Source organism: Petaurus breviceps, unplaced genomic scaffold (assembly GCF_028583685.1).
Source record: "Petaurus breviceps papuanus isolate PSGF00001 unplaced genomic scaffold, PetGlider_PUasm1.0 126, whole genome shotgun sequence".
In the NCBI taxonomy this organism is placed as follows: domain Eukaryota; kingdom Metazoa; phylum Chordata; class Mammalia; order Diprotodontia; family Petauridae; genus Petaurus; species Petaurus breviceps.
In genome coordinates this window covers 23,103,145-23,121,935 of record NW_027185655.1, presented here as the reverse complement: position 1 = coordinate 23,121,935, position 18,791 = coordinate 23,103,145, and positions in this window count along the sequence as shown.

The following is an 18,791-nucleotide window of genomic DNA, read 5'->3' as shown; positions in this document are numbered from 1 at the left end:
ATCATCCATATTTTAATTGCTTAAAGGTACATTCTATCACATTTTGTGAAGGTAGATAATGAGTGATGATTATTATCTTCGTTAACAAAGAGGAGAGAGAGAGAGAGAGAGAGAGAGAGAGAGAGACTGTTAGTTTGTTCCCATGATTTCAAGTTTATAAGATTGTCTTTGATGCCTACTTGTGTGACCATAGGCAAGATACTTAAACTCCTTAGCCCTTATGAAAATCCTTTTGAAATCATCCATATTTTAATTGCTTAAAGGTACATTCTATCACATTTTGTTAAGCTAGTTCTTAATTGATGGTCATTCTCTTCTTTTCCAGTTCTCTGCCACCACAAAACAAACAAAAACCATGCTATACATAGCTTGTATGTAAAAGCCCTGTATTTTTTCATCTGATTTCTTTTAGTTGTTGGCCTAGTAATAGTATAGCTGGGTCAGAGGTCATATATGGTTTATAGTAACTTGTGATATATAATTCCAAAGCTGTCAGAATGACATGTGCTGAAAGAAGAACAATAGACAATTTATACTATAACACCAATATTTTAAGAAAAAAACAGCCTCAGAGATTCTTATAAACTGATGAAAAATGAAATGAACAAAACCAGGAGAACAATTTATACAATAGCAACATTGTGAAGACAAACAATGTTGAAAGCTATAAGAATATGACAGATGACTAATGATAAAGTATACTGTCCACCATCTGGCAGAGAGAGAATAGATTCAGGGTGTACAATGAGAAAACTATATTTTAACGCAACCACTTAGGGAATTTTTTTCTTTCCAATGTTGTAGTGGATAGAAGGTAGAAAAATATTTCCATTAATTAAAAAATGAAGCAAACCAATTTAAAAATAAAATTAAATGAGAGTTTTGCATTAGATGACTTCCGAAGTAGTATACACCTTTAAATTTATGCTTCTTTCTTTCACTATTGACCATTAGCTAAAGAAGTCTATAGAACCAGCAGCTGTGTTGAATTTTTAGGGATAGTCTGAAAGCCAGGCAATTCTTAGCTCTGGATGATCCCTTCTCTTCATTCTGCTCCCATTGCTTAGCAATATGAACACTTATGCTGCTTTTTTGTTTTACTCATTCTATGGGGTACGGTAACCAAAAAACTCATTATTGAGTGGCTAGTGTATTGGTGATGACCCCCCTACTTAAAGCTAAGCCTGATTTTCAGAAAGCTGATACAGTATGTTGCTGATAAAACATCATAAATCTTTCCAAAATGTGAAAACTTGCTAAAATGTATTCTCCATTTGCCATATTTCATTTACTTCCATACCACAATGAGATATCTGGCAGAATGAAAGGAGTATCCTCTCTCAGACCTAACACAAATTCCTTAATCTCAGGTAATCCTTACCTGTGAAGCATGTCATAGAGATAGTAACAGAGGAACCCAGAGTTAGACTACTCTTCTCTTTGGCTTTTGCTTGAGTATCAGGCTCATTAAAGAATGATAGTTGTGGGTAATTCAGTTACAAATTATGAATCACCCCCTTGGGTCTTGGTTTCTCTCATTTATAATCATGGACTGATTTAGAAAGTAGGTGTATCTGACACCCCTGGATTATTCAGTTCCTGAGGGGAACCCATAGTTTGATTACTATGTCCCTTCTCAAGTCCAATTTCTGATGGATATGCATGCCTATTGCTTTTATGCAAAATCTCTTCTACCATTCCAGTTAGACCACTCCCCAAATAATCACATAATCAAATCCAACTTGCTAAATTAATTTGATGTATCAGGGAAGATATATTACAACAAAAAAAGGAATGCAACTTTAAAAAAACTGAAAAGCAACAACACTTTGAAAATACAAAAATACATGTATGGAATTTGTGAATAAAACCAGCTCTAAAAAAATTAAACATAAACATTAACTAGTATCATTTTAAAAGAAAAGAGGAAAATCAAATTGCTAATTTAAAAAGGAATATTCATTATAAATGAAGAAAAATAAAGTAATATGAAGTATTTTGCTCAATTACATGCCAACAAAAACTCTAAATGAAGTGGATTAATATTTCCTCATATATAAAATATCCAGATTCACAAAATAAGAAATGGGGCATATAAATAACCTTTCCTCAGAAAAGAAAATTGTAGGGGCGGCCAGGTAGCACAGCAAGTAAGAGCACCGGCTCTAGTGTCGGGATGACCTGGATCGAATCCCGGGCTCAGATACTTCAGCACCACACCCAGAAATAACTGGCCGTGTAACCTTTTTCTGAAGACAGGCTATTTAAATGCCCCATTTCTTGTTTTGGGAATCTGGAGAGTTTATATATGAGGAAATATCCATCCACTTCATTTAGAGTTTTTGTTGGCATATGATTGGGCAAAATACTTTGTAATCATTTATTTTTCTTTATTTGTAATGAACGTTCCTTTCTTAAGTAGCAATTTGATTTTCCTCTTCTTTTAAAATGAGATTAATGTCTATGTTTGACGTTTTTAAAGTTCATTGTTTGATTCACAAATTGAATATATGTTTTGATGTACTTTCAAAAAGTAGCTGCTCTTCAGTTTTTTTTAATTGCATCCCAGCTCATTTGTGTGTGTATTCTCTCTCTCTCTCTCTCTCTCTCTCTTTGATGAAAAATGTTAGGCCATTTTCCTCAAAGATTGTATGAATTACATTGCACAAAAAATTATAATATGGGGGCGGCTACGTGGTGCAGTGAATAAAACACTGGCCCTGGAGTCAGGAGGACTTGAGTTCAAAATCTACCTCAGACACTTAAAACTTACTAGCCATGTGACCTTGGGCAAGTCACTTAACACCAATTACCCTGCCCTCCCCCCTCCAAAAAGCAAAAAAAAAAAATGTATGGTATCACATTGTTGTAATTTGATTTGATTAGATTATCTAATATTAATATGATTCATTTTTTATTCACCCAATTCTTCAGGACTAAATAATTTATTCTCTATTAAAATTGAACACTTTCCTCAAATGTCCTGGGTTTATTATAATTTATGTCGGAGCATGATCAATATAAGATGTATTTGATATTTCTAATACTTTGCATTTTTATGAGGTGCTTACACTTCAGCACATCATCAATTTTTGTAAATGTAACATGTCCGGTTGAAAAAAAATGGATACTTTTTCCTCCTCCATTGAATAATCAACCACCAGAGAACTATCACATATAACCTTCCTAACAAACTGTTCAGATATATAAATTATTTTATTATTTTGTTACATGAGAGAAGAATAAATTGAAATAAGTATTGTAACATTACTATTTATTCCTTTAACTTATATTTAGATGCTTAAGTGTTATGGCATTTGGGGTGTCCGTGTGTTTATGTGTAGATACACATGTGTATGTGCATGTGAAAATATTGGTATTTTTACTTTGTTCACAAAACTTAAAGTAATTTCCTTTTTCCCCCCTTTTTAAAATCATGTGTCCTTTTATTGTCACTTTGAGATCACAAATGCTACGCTGGATTTTGAGATTTTTGCTTGTTTGTTTTTGTTTTGCTTTTTTCCCCCCATTTACCTGAAACATAAAAAATTCTGCTCCAATGCGTCATTTTAATTCTATATGAATAATCTTATGGCTTTATCCTTTTTTTAAAATAAAGAACATATTGTTTGATTCTCCTTTATAACCCACATTCCCATCATCTTCCATTTTATGGATGAATTCGTCTCATTTGCCTTTCTGGTTATGATTGTCAATTGTGTTCTTACCTCCATCATATTCCTTTTTGATTATCACATAGTAAATTTAAAAATGTGTTTACTTATCACTATATCACCCTTTAGAGGTCAAATTCATTTATGACCTCTATACCAGAAGAGGCAACTTCTCTTTTGCAAATCTTCTACAAGTATTCACATTGATAGATTACAGGTTCATTGAAATATTATTTATCACTATTGTTAATGACATTGATTTTAATAACATCACCGACTATTCCTCCTTATACACACATACAGTCATACACACTCACACACATCCCAAATGACCTAAGACTTTACGTATTTAAAGAAGAATTAAATGAATAGAAATTAATATTATCATACTTGGGAAGCTCAATTTAATCTTCTTAGATATAAAAGATAAAATAACAAAAATTGTAGTGTATGCAGTATGTTGGCCAAATTGGACTAACATACAAGTTCCAGGATTCTCTGTTTTTTTCCTTCTCTTTATTTTAATTTTTTAACCAATCCAGATGCAGCTGGTCATTATATATTCGAACATTTTTCCTCCTTGTTCAATAAGTTCAGTATACTGGATCTTTTTCCTCTTCATTTCTCCTCTCTATTTCTTGCCTTTATACTAAGGAATTTCAATGTAGCTGTTAATGTTGTCTCAAATACCTTAACCGCCCAATTCCTCAAGGTTCTAAACTTTCATAACCTCCTGCTCTACTTCATCTCCACTGCACATAGAGTCAAACTTGATCTTCCACTATCCTCATATATTCCATGTCTGTTAACATGAATTCTGAAAGTCTTTTATTCAATCATAATCTGCTGTAATTCTATCTCTCCCTATGATTAAATTCATTCTTTTTCTCTTCTCTTTTTTTCCTTTAAAAGAAATTATGACCTTAAGAAATAAAAGAGTACTTCAAATATATGAAGTAGAACACAAGAGGACTATGTATAGAAATGCAAAAATTTATATGCTTTTGAGAAAAAAATATAGTAGCATTCCATTACATTAAATACCAGAATCAAAAAATCTCTAGTTGCCATTTTTTTCTCCATTGTCTGCATGAATCAATTCTTCCCATATGGAGTATTCAACTAGATAGGTTGCAACATCATTCTATCAAACATTTAACTGCATTATTTTGGAAATTGTTTAAAAAATAGAAAAAGAAGGGTTGCTCTCAAATTCTTTCTAGGAAATAAATAGAGATTTGATACCTAAAACAGAGAAAGCAAGTAAAGAAAACAATAGAGAAATATTCCTAAAGGATACTTACACAAAAATTTTCAGTAACATTTTTAGCAATGAGGTCAAATATTCAAAAGATAATGTGCTGCCACCGGATTTAGTTTATACTAGGAAGGCAAGATCTATTCAGTTTTAGGAACTTTTAAACATAACAGACCATATTGGTAATGAAAAAAATAAAAATCACAATTGTGAGAATACAGGAAAAAAAAATCAACAAAAAACAATTCTCATTTTTTTTAAAGTAAAACACTAGGGATACATGGCTCTTTCTTCACATGGCAAAAAGTATCCAAAATTCCGAGTCAGCATTATCTGTAATGGAGAAACACTAGAAGCTTTCCCAATCAATTTAGGCATAAATAAAGATGTCCACTATCACTACCATTACACGCTACGGTTCTAAAAATGCTAACTATAGCAATAAGACAAGAAAAAGAAATTGAGGGAATAAGTATAGGCACAGAGGCAACAGGCATGCTTTTTTTTTACATGTAATAGCATAGTCTACATAGAAAACTCAAAGGTTCAAATAAAAATTAATTGAAACAATTAATTACTTCCGCAAAGTAGCAGGATATAAAATAAACTGACAAAATCACCAGCCTTTCTGTTTATTACCAACAGAACCCAGCAATTAATGTTACAAAGATATATTCTAGTCAAAATGATGATGGAATATATGAGATATTTCTACTACCTACTCACATATACAGTTATTATACGAATGCATCTATAAAGCACTTTCTACAGAAATGGGCAGACCTAAATAAGTGGAGAGATTAATTGCTCAAGGATAAATTCTACCACAATAATAAAAATTAAATACAATATCATACCAATCGAATTACCAAAGTCTTGCTGTGCTGTAAATGCTGTTAATAATAATAATAACACAATTCATTTGGAGGAACAAAAATTGATTAATAATATCAAAGGAAAGGATAAGTGAGGATGACAACGGAAAACAAATCAGCCACCAAGGATCACAGAAAGGTAGAAGCTTACTAGGTCACAGAGGATCCCAGATCATCTTTAAACACTCCAGAACTCCCTGCCTGAGTTCTACAGTGGTCAAGCCAGTTCAGCTCAGCTTTAGCCTTCCCTTTGTGGCATTCTGAGCAGGTACAGCACTATATACTCTTAGCTTAGGGGTCCAACCCATGCCTCCTCCAAGCCCATGTCTGGCTGCTTCAAGTCTAGGGAGAATAAGCTTGAGGCATTCAAGGAACAGTCAAAACCAAACAGTTCCTGAAATTTGTGGTAGAAACCCCCAAAGACAGCACCTCCTAAATCCTGAAGCAAATGAGGGAACACCAAACAAGGGCCTATAGCGAAAGAGGTCCCAGAGCTCAGCAAAGAAACAGCCCCAGAGTCCCTTGAAGGACTCTAGTCTATCTTACTACAATAAGGACCAAGAGGGCCTTGCCCACACCAGTCAGTTGTAGATCTTAACACTAAGAGCAGAACCCATAAAGAAAAACTGAAGGAAAACTAAAACCTTTTTTTTTTTTGAGAGATATTTAGAGGCTAAGGTCCAAAGAAGAAAACAGCCTTATCCAGGAAAACCTTGGAGAGGAAAAGTTGTCATAGCTACAAGGAGTACAGAATAACCTGGAAGAAATTTGAAAAGATGTACAACATGGAACATGCCAGAGAGGAAACAGTGGCAAGAAAAATGAACACTTTAGAACAGACCGTGGAAAACCTCACTCAACCACTGAATGACCTGAAAATTAGAATCAGCCAATCAGAAAACAAGTACTTATTAAGACAAAAACGGATATCACAACAAAATCTAAAGATTGTAAAGGCAGAAAATATGAAATATCAAAAATAACTGATCAGGAAAATGGGTCAAGCAAAGACAAGCTAAGAATTATTAGACTATCTAAAAGTATAATTAGAAAAAGGTCTAGATATCACATTTAAGGAAATTATAAATGAAAACTGTCCAGTGCTCTTAGAATCACAGGGCAAAGGGAAAATAGAAAAAAAAAATCCACCAGTTACTATTTCTTTTTTGGTCAGGCAATTGGGGTTAAGTAACTTGCCCACGGTCATACATCTAGTTAAGTGGCAAGTATCTGAGGAGGAGTAGAGAGATACACATTCATTTAAAATGCTTATTAATTGAAAAAAATAACTTTAGGAAAATGAAAGAAAAAATGGCAGAAAGGTAAGAGAGTCTAATAGCGCCAGATTTCAAGCTGTATTAAATAGCAGTAATAATGAAAATTATTGCCTATTTATTGGTTAAAATATGCAACATGATATCAGTAAAAATAGATTAGGTACACATAATCTGTAAACCAATGAAGGATAGTGTTCAATAAACCCAAAACACTAAGGTAAAACCGCATTATTAGACAAAAACTGCTAAGAAAACTCTAAAGTAGTATGATAGAAATTAGTTTTAAATCAACATCTCACACAATATACTACAATAATCCCCAAATTGATATGGGTTCTACATATAAAAGGTCACACATAAAAACATTATAGGAGCAAATAGTGACCTTTTACAATTATGAATTAGTGAAGTTTTTGTTTTTGTTTTTGTTTGTTTTTGTTTTAATAAATTAAAGATTGAGAGAATCACAGGGTATAAAATAAATAGTTTTGATAGCACAAATTAGACAGGCTTTTGCATAAACAAAATGCAACAAAAATTAGAATAGAAATTGTTAATTTGGGGAAATAATTACAAAGTAAGTTTCTTTCATAAAGACCTGATCCTCAAGTTATAAACAAAGGTAAAGAGTATCTACCCTTCTTCATTTGTTAACGTTGAATTCTCTAAGTCACAAGGCTTCTTATAGAGACTCCAGAAGAGTGATATCCATATATGTCCATCTCTGAAGAGTCAGACCCAGGATTCTGAATAAATGCTACTCAGTCTCCAGACAAAGCCATGAGAGTAAGTCTAATGTTTTGAAAAAATCAAGACATGGAACAATTCAGACCCTCACTGCCCTTTTTTGTCTCTCGTCCTATAAAATTCCAAACAATTTTATTGCTTCCCAAAGTGGAGGCAATTGATTTGGATCTGGAGGCAAGAGATAAGGTCTGTCTCCCCATCAATCATTCAACTAAAACCCTTGAAAAATAAGGAAAACGGTTAAAATATCATCCACATGCATGTGAAAAATAGGACATATGGACAGAGACAAAATTGGAAGTCTTTTTACTTTCACTTTTTTCTTTGCTGCTATATCCCACAAACTGATCTGAAGACAACAGTGATACACAGCAGAGTTGACATGATTGCTGATCTAAAATCTTAAGATAGCACAAACCTTCCAGAGAAAGAAATGCAGAGTTTGAATCCAGATTGAAGCAAACTACGTGCTCTCTCTTTTCTGTTTTGTTTTGTTTCTTCTTTCTCATTGTTCATTCCATTGGTTGTAATCCTTCTTTATACCTTGACTAATGTTTAAAAGGAAGGTATCTGTAGAACTTATATTGGATTGCATGCCACCATGATGGGGGGAGGGGAGCAGTGAGGAAAGGGAGGGAGAGAAAATTTGGAACTTAAAAGTTTGTGGAACTGAATGTTGTAAACAAAATGTAAATAAATAATTTTTTTTAAAAACCTAATAATTAGGAAATATTTTGCCTAACTGTATGCCAATGAATTTGACAATCTTAGTGAAATGGATGAATATTTACAAAAATATGAATTGCCCATATTAGCAGAATAGAAAAAATTAAATAACCCCATTTCAGAAAAATAAATTGAATAAGCCATCAATGAACTTCCTAGGAAAAAAAATGTCTAGAGCCAGATGGATTTATAAGCAAATTCTATCAAACATTTAAAGAAAACTGATTCTAATACCATATAGACTATTTGGGAAAATAGGCAAAGAAGTCCCACCAAATTCTTTATATGATACAAATATGGTACTGATAACTAAACCAGGAAGATCCAAAACAGAGAAAGAAAATTATAGACCAATTTCCCTAACGAATATAGATGCAAAAATTTTAAATACAATGTTAGTAAAGAGATTACAGCAACTTATCATGAAGATAATACACTATGACTAGTTAGTATTTATATCAGAAATGCAGCACTGGTTCAGTATTAGGAAACCTATTAGCATAACTGACCATATGAACAACAAAATTAATAGAAAACATGTGATTATTTCAATAGATGCAGAAAAAAGCTTTTTAACAAAATATGACACTCATTTCTATTAAAAACTACTATACACAGTAGCAGCCACAATGTGTGATAGTTTTTGTGCAAATTGTGTTTTTTTGGTACAAAGTCAATGCAACCAAGATTAGGAAGGAAGCAGGATAGCATAGGAATAAAAGGAGTCTTGCCTAAAATGATAAATAACATCTACCTAAAACCAACAGCAAGCATTATACACAGTGGGGAAAAGTTACAAGCACTTCCAATAAGATCAGGGATGAAATAAGGTTGTCCAGTATCACCACTGTTATTCAATATGGTACTAGAAACATTAGCTTTAGCAATGAGAAGAAAAAGAAACTGAAGGAAGTACAGTCTTCACACAAAGCTTTATGTACAATTCTGCTTTGTTCCAAGTCCTGTGTGCAAAATCCAAAGTTCAAATGAAAAGGGCTAGTTGCCTGGGAAGAGTTTCTCTTTGTGGGTTCCTGGGCTTACCTGCCTGTTTGTGACAGTAGGTCGGCAGCTAGTTGGTGGTGGAGATGCGTGTTCCCTTCTCCTCATTGATGTGTCAGGCTAAAAGACAGGAAGCTGCTTTGCAGGATAGGGAGCTTCTATTTCTGGTGCTCTTGGCTAATAATCTTGGACTTACTTCATCAGGGTCTTAAGGGAAGTAGTACTCCATCACAATCATATACCACAACTTGTTGAAATTTGTTTTAAGAACAACTTTGAGCGAATAAGTCATTTTGACTATTATAAACACCCAAATTAACTACAAAGGACATATGAAGGAAGACACTATCTGCAACCAGAGAAGAACTGACAAATTGAAAAATGTATAAAATGATTTTACTTATAGGCTTATTTGTGTCTAATGGCAGCCATCGTTATAGCATAGAGAGGGAAGAACAAAAAGAAATGTACATGATAATTCTGTGGCATATATAAAAGGAATATCATGTTGTACATAACAGATTTGCAGTTTCATGTACAATCATCTTTTTATTATAATATGCTATGAAAATGCTTGTTTTATTGCATAAATTAAAAACAAAGTAAATAAAGAGAATTAGTGGTGTTGGCTTGGTTCCCCTGAAGCATGTTGCCTCCTATCTCTACCTCAGGATGTCTTTCCCTTTGTCCCATTGAGATGTGTCTGCTATCCCCCAATCCCCAACTCACTCCCCACCCCAACTGAAACCAGATTTATTAACTTGTTTTCTGGTCAGGCCCTTATGAGAGCTTTCTGATTGGTTGATAGTTGGAACTCATTGCAAATCGTATAAACATAAACACTACTTTGCATCTGCTATCCTACAAACACATCTATTTAAAAAGGGAAATGAAGACTGTGTAAATAAAGCATTATACTTCAGTTGCATTTATATACCATTAGGACCACTCTGAGGATCCATCAGTGGGGGATCACTGAATTTGCTAGCCATTTTCAGGAAATACCAACATTTAATCATTATATTCCTCAGGGAGAAAGGCATTTTAGAAGAAAACAAAACAAAACAAAAAGATGGTTTGATTCAACAATCTGATGTAAGTACATCTTTAGAAAGAGATCCCTGGAAGACTGCTCTCATATGAAAGATGGGGAGCTAGGAAGGCAAGTGTCTGAATTCTAGAAACAGAGCTATAGTTCTCTAATTCTGTTGACTTGAGCAAAACACATAAAATACTGTCAGATAAAATATCCTAAAATATAAAATTCCAAGTATCAGTGCCATAATAGAAAGTATTTATAGGGGAAGTTATATATAAGGGGGAAAAAAGGAAAGTAATACACCATCAACCACTCTGCTATTTAGGGCATTGAAATAGTTACTTACTAAAACAGTTCCCTGTTGGCATAAGAAAAACATTAATATGTTTCCCAAGGGCTTCTAACTTATAACCAGGCCTGGGTTGAAGCCCTAAAAATATAACTTAAATAGTAAACTATACTCTTAATACTGCACATGCAAGTAATTAACATTTTTTCAGAAGATTAAAAACAGAATCTAATCAAGATTAAAAATCTCATGAAATAACTTGGCCACCATTAGTTGTCAATTTTGATAAAGCATTAATTAAATTTTCCCCTTTTACTCTTTTCCCCTAATTAGCTCTGCATTCTCAGACTTGACAGGTTAGCCTTTCTGAGCATCAGTTTCTGTGTTTGAGAAATGAGGAGGTCTATTACACCACTACTTTCTAAAATCCTTTCAACGTCGGTGATATTTGCTAGCTGTTTTGCCTTTCTTCCCTCCCATTGTTCTTTTTGGCCAAAACTCTAATCTCAAATATAGCAAAGAGGGTGAAAACATCCCAGAAATCTCCTAGTAACTATATGTCATTGTCAATGCCCAAGATTTTAAGATTCCTTCAAACCTCAACAAATTCTCCCCATCACCGCTTTATCTCAAACGGTAGTCTCAGACTCGTTCCCCAGAAATCTGGCCAATCTAATTCTTTGGGAGCCACCTATATATTTTATCTGATTGTTCCTTTCTATATGGAATAATAGAAACTACCATCTCATTTGACTGAATCTAAGGCTATGTTCTATTTCTGAGTGCCCAAACTAAAAGTGATAAAATGGTGAACAAGAACGGTGTTGTCCCTCACCTAACAAAGAGAGGGGAGTTGATTTTGCATTCCCTCTTCCTCCCTCATATAAAAGGGGCACAGGGTTGCAAACAACCTCAGAAATAATCTAGTTTCAACCTGGCCAAGCAGGAATCCATTTGATTCAATTGAAGCTTTAAGCTGATGTTCATGCCAGTTTTTATTTTCCCCAACACATTCTCAATTATTTTGTGACACAGGTAAAAGATCCGTCAGGCAAGATTAGGAACATGTAGGATTTAAAATAGACACAAATAGAACAATCCGATTGTTGGTATCTACCATTATCAGGACATTACTGTATGGAGGTGTTTCAAAATCACACTAAAGAGTTATATAACCATTTATTGTTTCTTTCCTCCTCCTTCCCCCCACAGTCTTATTCCCTTTCCTGTGGCATGATGTATCAAGTTAGGGTTTTCACTCTTAAACACAGAATGGTTGATTGCATTACAGGAAATAAAAATAACTTTCTATATAATAAATCCTGTGATATGGAAATAAATTTTAAAAAGAAAGTAAAATAAATTCCAGTGAGAAGAGGTCACTCAAAGGGTATAAGAAGAGACTTACTTTCATTGCCTGTAGAACTATTGACACATAGTTTTGCCTTGCAAATGGTGACACTTGGTGATAAATGGATTTAACTTTAAGAAACCTCATTGGTAAAAGGGGGTAGTTTGATACATGGAGGTAAAGTAAGTAAAAGTTTTAATAGTAATGACTTTTTTTTAACCTTGCAATTAAAGTATTACCTAATTCTAATTTCATTGCAGAACTTCCTCACAAGAAATATGTACCTCCTAAAAAGCCAAAAGGAAGACTCATAAAAGTCTAATTTTCAAAAAGAAGCAGCTAAGATCATATCATTAATTAAACCCAAGAACAACGTATGACTAGTCAATCAATTAGTAAACATTTATTAAGCACCTACTATGTGTCATAAACTGTGGGCTACTGAGAGTAAGATTCAAACACTATAAAAAGATGATGATAATAATTATAGATAGATAGAATCTGATAGATAGCATTTACATAGTGCTTACTAAGTCCTAGGCACTATGCTAAATTCCTTCTAAATATCTCATTTGATAGTGAGAACCAGCCTTCAAAGCAGGTGCTATTATTATCCTCTGGTCACAGTTGAGGAAAGTGAGACAAAGGTTAAGTAACTTGCCCAAGGGCATACAATTAATGTTTGAGGTCACATTTGAACTCAGATCTTCCTGATTTCAAACCCAGGGCTCCATCTCCTATACCACCTGGTTGCTGGGCTTCTATGGTCTGTGTGTGTGTATAACAAAGGCACAATGATTGGGGAATGAAGAAAATAAGAAAGAGGGAAAGAGAAGTGAAAGATCTTTTGCCAAAAGATACCTTTTGCAGTCTTTTGGCTATCTGAAATGCCTCTCTCTCTCCTTATAAAGAGCTATCTTTTATTTAATCAGTGACAAAACTCATTTTAATCTAGATTTGAAATTTGTCTTTAAGCCATTTAGCAAGGTCAGAAAATAGGACCCAAATTAGTGGTAATTTTTAAAATTTTAAATGTGTTATTGACACTAAGGAAAACTTATCTTTTTGAGGTATGGATCTGTAGAGGGTATAGCCCTATGTAGAAGATCAATGCTTCTTTGATGTGTAGGAAGTAGCTGAAGTGAAACTAAGCTAAGGAGAGAGGCAAAGGGATTTTTAAAAAAGAGCAAAAGAACGCTTATGCATAAATATATTATAGCAACTCTTTTCGTGGTGGTAAAGGATTAGAAACTGATGGGGGGCCCATCAATAGTGGAATATAGAGCACAAATTATGATTTATGTATGTGACAGAATGCTGTACTGTGCTTTAATAAAAGACAAAAGAATTGGTTTCTGAGAATCTTTAAAAGACTTTAGATACAAAATGAAGTATGTAGAACCAGGGGGACAATTTATACATATAACTATACTGTAATGACAAGCAACTTCGAAAGACTTGGAAACTCTGATTAATACAAGGACCAATTGTACTATCTTATAGAGCTATTCAATTTACCCTTGCATATATGCTAGCTAGAGTCATGTGAGGAAAATGCAAATTAGATTTACCCTTCTCAATGCATACAATAAAACTTATTAATCAAAGGTTGCAAACAAGTTCTTTTTTTTTTTTTAAGCAATTGGGGTTAAGTAACTTGCTCAAGGTTACACGGCCAGGTGTTTCTGGGTGGGTGCTAAGTGTCTGAGCCCAGGATTCGATCTCCAGGTCTTCTCAACACTGGAGCCGGTGCTCTTACTCGCTGTGCTACCTGGCTGCCCCGCAAACAAGTTCTAAAAACAAGCTACCACCACTCTGATGTTTTAGATATGTCTCCAATAAGCTTCTTTTTTTTTTCTCCAAAGTTCCATCTTTGCCCAAAGGAAGATCTGGTGTCACCCTCTGTAAGGGTTATGGGATTTAAAGATCTCCCATGCCCCATGGACGTGCTGACATAGCAGAGCAAGAGAAAGTGAAAATCCGAGCTAACGGTCCTGCGGTTGGCAGTTGGCGGCAGTTGCCTTTTTTTTTTTTTTTGAGTTAGGACTCCTGCTGAGGACTGCCAGGGGCCGGAGCTGCTGGGAGTGTGCTTCCAGGATGCTGGGTGGTTGCTGTGAGTGGGGAGAGGAGGACCTTTGCCTGAGGTAGCCTGTTCTGTTTTAAAGGCTTGAAAATGTGGGTGCTTTCTACTTTATCTACCTGTGCCAATGTCATAACTACTCTGATGGCTTTCACTTTCTGGTTTTGGGACTCAGTCTTTTGGTATCTTAATAAATTTTCTAGTTTATTTCCCCAAATGGCAAACCTGAAGTATTTTGTGATGGATAATTATATCAGCATAATTGTAATCTCTATAGGCATTGTGAATATGGCATTGCTGATATACCCTCTGAGGTGGAATTCTGTCAAAACTCCCAATTTCTATCCAACATAAGCACTATGCTTGAGTCACAAGGACTTGCTCAAATCCCAAGTGCAGGAAAATTGAGGAACTAAACTTATTCACAAGTTAGAAACAGGTAGATAACTGTGATCTCAGCTGGGATTTTAGACTTTCAACTGACACTGTTTCCAACACACATTTATTGATAGTTTACTTGGAAATTACTTATAAAGTTGTTTAAGAAGTTTTCTCATTGGTAGTCTCTTATCAGAGAGTCTACAAATGTTTATCAGTTGTTTTTCATAGAATATGCACCAGCTGTTTATTATGTCCCAAACAGATGCTTATTTTCTTGCTGAAAAAATCACTTAGAGAAAAACAACTTCCTCAGGATAGCTCAGTCGCAAAATGGTGAATTCAAACAAAATAGAATCAGTTATTCCAAGCTGACCAACTACCTTATTCCAGTAATAGAACGTGTTCTCATCAAATCGTCCGTTACAATAAATTGACAAACATTATTATTACTGTTTTACTGAGATCCTAAAACTTATTCATCAGACCAACTACATGCCAGAGGACTCATCAAATAAACCGTCCTACCTACTTCCAGATAGATAGAATCAGAATACAGATTAAAGCACATTTTGGGGGTGGGGGTAAATTGGAAAATTTGTTTTGCAGATTTTGTTTTCCTTGCTATCTTAATGGTGGAGGGAGAAAAGAAAATAAAAATGAATTTTAAAAATATAAGGAATGAGGTAGATGAAAGGCATTTTGGCTGTGGGGCAAAAATGTTTGTCAAGTTTCCTTCCACTGTTGTCCTCATCCTCCAGTCAGGAACAACTATCTAATTTCACAAAATTTCTGCCTCTACAATCATGGGATTCCTCATTCTTAAAGGGTCACAAAAAATGAGAGACAAATAGTGAATATGAATAAACTGTAATCTGCTCCCAATGACAAGTTGCACTGGAGAAATGCATAAAGTATAGATAAATGTAAAGTTGGAAAAATCAGGATAACCTCATATCCCTCACAACATACTACTTGAAGATTTTTGAGAAGGCATCGAGAGTTGTACAGGATGAGAATATTTTTTTTTTTGTTTTAGTTCTCTGACCATGAAGAAAGTACCTACATGCATGAAATCACAGATCTTTAACGATATCTTGCTCAACACTTCACTTGATAGAAACAATAATGATGCTAAAGAGTATAAAGAATTTTCCCAAAATAATCAATTTCGCATCCAAGCTGTTATTAGAAGCTCCATCTCCTCACTCCCACTCCTGAAGTTATTCTACTCTAATTTCTTCCTTTTCCTGGCAAGGGGAAAAAACACACACACACATGAATTTTAAATTAAAATGGCTCAATTGAGAAATACACTTGCAAGTTCTGAGCCGATTTTTTTTTAAAAGATTCAGGGCAGAGAAATGCAAATTAAAAAAACTCTCAGGTACCACTCCACATTTATCATATCGGCTATTATGACAGAAAAGGAAAATGACAAATGTTGGAAGAGATGTGGTAAAATTGAGACACTAATGTATTGTAGGTAGAGTTGTGAATTGATCCATTCATTCTTGAATACAATTTGGAACTGTGCCAAAAAAAGGTATACAACTATGTCTAACCTTTGACCCAGCAATAGCACTACCAGATCTACATCCAAAAGAGATTAAAAGAAAAGAAAAAGGATCTACATGTAAAAAATATTTGTAGCAGTATTTTTTAGTAGAGGCAAAGAAGTGGAAATTGAGGGGATGTCTCTTCAAATTAATGATTTCTTGCTCAACACTTCACTTGATAGAAACAATATTCATGCTAGATGGTAATGGCTGAACAAGTTGTGGTATATGTTTGTGTTGGAATACTATTGTGCTATAAGAAATGACAAGCAGGGAGTCTCAGAAAAACCTGGAAAGACTTACAACAACTTATACAAAGTGAAATGAGTAAAACCAAAAGAACACCATACACAGTAACAACAATAGTGTACCATGATCAACTGTGAATGACTTAGCTATTCTCAAACAATACCATGATTCAAGAGAATTCCAAAGGACTTATGATAAAAAGTGCTTTCCACTTACAGAGAAAGAACTGATGGACTTTGAATGAAGATCAAAGCATATATTCTTTTTACTTCCTTTATTTTCTCACTTTTTTTAAAATCTGTTTTCTTTCACAACATGACTAATATGGAAATATGGTTTTTAGGAATGCATATATATAAAATATTAAACTGCTTACTTTCTCAATGAAAGGGTAAAGAAGGGAGGGAGGGAATTTGTTGAAAATTGTTAAATGTTAACATTGTTGAAAAATGTTAAAAAAATGTTTTATAAGTAATTGGGGAAAATAAAATAAGTTTAAAAACTGAATAGCTATTAAAATGCAGGGTAGATTATTTGAAAAAGTACCCTCCCCACAAAAAAAATAGGATTGGAGTTAAGAAGGAACAATAAAAGAGAAGTAAATATGTTAATTCCCCTAATGAAAGGATTATATTACAATGTTTATATGTGACACTTCTTAAATTCCAGAGTGCCGTAGTCATTGTCTATCTTGTCATAATAGAAGAGGAAGAGAACAAAAATTTATATAACACTTACTATGTGGCAGGCACTGTACTGTTTTACAAATATTATGCCATTTAATCCTCACAGCAACCCTGCAAGGTAAGTGTTATTATTATCTACATTTCACAGTTGAGGCAAACCTCGGTTAATGATTTGCCCAAGGTCATGGTGAGTGTCTGAGGCAGAATTTGAACTCAAATCTTCCTGACTCTAAGCCCAGAGCTCTATACGCTGTACTACCAGCTGCCTCTAATAGGATAGTTTTATAAATATTAGACATAGATTTTTCCCTTCTTTATCTTGGGAAAAAGACCATGGCAATGAAATGATACATTCCGTGTACAATAAATCCATGATAAGCAGAAATAAACTAAAGGACTTTAACGTCTACATAAAACACACCCACAAATTCATCATGGCTTTTAGAAGATGACTCCTGTTTTGGATGCCATGGGTACTGTCCTACACACAGTGGGAATTTCAGCCGGAATCTCTTGAAATCCCTCTCATTTATAGCATTCCTAGATGTTTTTATGATTTTTCAAAAAAAAATTTGAACATAACTCCTTAAATGTGGTTCGAGGCAGGGACAAAGGGGTGGTACAAGGAATTATACATATCATATTCTATCATATCACATATCATACATCATATTTATGTATATATATATAATTTTTATATTGGTTTGGTTTTATTCCTTAACTGGCTAGCTTTAGAATGACATTATCTCAGGCATTTAATTCACTAGCTCCACTGAAGACTCAAGAAATGTGGGTTTTGGCTTATTTCTTGTTGTTGTTTTACAGTAATTTAAATTTTCCTTGCTAGCACTAGTAATGATAAGATTGCCATTCAATGTGGGGGATGTTTTACCTCAGTGTTAAGCCCTTAAGTGAGGTCATAGAGGTTCTTTTCTCTAGCTCTCGGATCCCATTGCAAACATGGGGAAGGAACCCCAATGTCTGAGCATGTCTTTAGCTCATCACCTTTGCTTCCCAACATATCCGACTGCACAGCTGTTTCTTTTGCCCCCCTGTTCAAAGTCTTGACATCCATCAGTAGCCACAAGTCTCAAGTAGATAAAGCAAGCCAGAAGCAATGGAATCATTGTTTTTCAGCAGCTCATCATGTCTTAGAATGTGCCTGATATTTTATTTTAGTCTGTTTAGAATTTATTATCTACTAACTTTTGAAATGACTTTGAAGTGTCTTACATAATCAAATAAATGTTAAAAATAAGCATCTGAAAATCAGAACAGAAAAAGTATGCATATGTAAATATGTATGCACATGCATATATGCATACATATATACATGCATACATATGTACATATGTGTGCATGAATCTAGGGGCACAAAACATCGCATTGACATGAAGTCTGTGCCGCTTAGACGTGGTATAGATCTAAATCCTCACAGTTGTCTGTCTGTGTAAAGAGAGGGGCTATATCCAGAGTATGAGAGTCTCCTTGTTGCATACTCTTCCTATATTAATGCAAAGTAAACCTCCTGTATTAAATGCTTAATGATCTGTAAGGGCTTGATTTCATCCCCAAATTAAACCTGAACTAAAAGAGTGATGGCA